This window comes from Tupaia chinensis, unplaced genomic scaffold, assembly GCF_000334495.1.
Source record: "Tupaia chinensis unplaced genomic scaffold, TupChi_1.0 Scaffold000037_15, whole genome shotgun sequence".
Lineage (NCBI taxonomy): Eukaryota > Metazoa > Chordata > Mammalia > Scandentia > Tupaiidae > Tupaia > Tupaia belangeri.
The window spans coordinates 444,574-445,408 of NW_006159473.1; the positions used below are offsets into that span (position 1 = coordinate 444,574).

At 63.8% G+C, this 835-nt stretch overlaps 1 protein-coding gene across 1 annotated transcript in view; it reads right to left on the minus strand.

The window, feature by feature from the left end:
* The window catches only part of PAX6 (paired box 6), a 42,854-nt gene extending 42,609 nt beyond the window's left edge, over positions 1 to 245 (minus strand). Inside the window, exon 1 of the mRNA XM_006140416.3 lies at positions 177 to 245. The gene's annotated coding sequence lies outside the window, so the exon portion shown is untranslated. The remainder of the gene's footprint in view (positions 1 to 176) is intronic.
* Positions 246 to 835: the final 590 nt, after the last annotated feature.

Consider the following 835-nt stretch of genomic DNA (forward strand, 5'->3'; position numbering starts at 1 on the left):
CCGGGCCTGGGACTCACGGAGGCCAGAGGCCTCGCAGCCCAAGCCCCCGAGCCAGCTCATGGCCCCCACCCCGTGGCCCCGGCCTTTTCTTCTCCCCTTTCTCCTTTCGGAAGCCGTGGTGCGCAGCGGAGCGAAGGCGCCCGGGTTGGAGAGGCCCGAGTAAACACGCCACTTACTTTGTGTACAGAGGGTTCTTGTGAAAAGCCCTGAAGAGTCCTCACCAAACACTCACCAACTTCTCCCACGTGCCATTTGTTGACTAAGTGCGGCTGCTTTTCCAGGCGCCCAAGAGGAGGGGAAGAGGGGGAGATAAGGGGAGGGGAGGGAGAACTGGGGGGATGGCCAGTGCTAGAGCTGCCGTGTGCGCGCGCGTGTGTGTCCCCGCCAGCGCTGGCGTGTCCGCGTGTGTCGGTGTGTGCCACACTATCTGCATGTGGTGCTCCCACCACGACTCCCTCTCCCGGGTCTGCTCGGTCCACAGAGGCAGCTCCCCTTCAGCTGTTGCCAGAAAACCGGGAGGAAAGTAAGTAAATGGCCTTTCTCTTCTGACCACACACCACAGTCCATTTGTTGAGAGGCGGACATTAGGACACACCTCAGTACACTCCAAAGGCGCCCCTTGGAGCCCGCGGCTAAGGTGACACGGGGGTGAGCGACGGCCTGCTTCGTCCTGCGCTGTCCTGAGCTCCCCAACTTTCGGCGTGAAGGGGAAGGCTTGGGACACGGGCCACACCGGGACCCGGCCACCGGGAGTGGGGAAGCGCTGCGGCCGGGATGCTGCCACGGAGCCGTGGGTACCCCGACCCTGCCCGGCTCAAGGCAAGCGCCCAAGTCT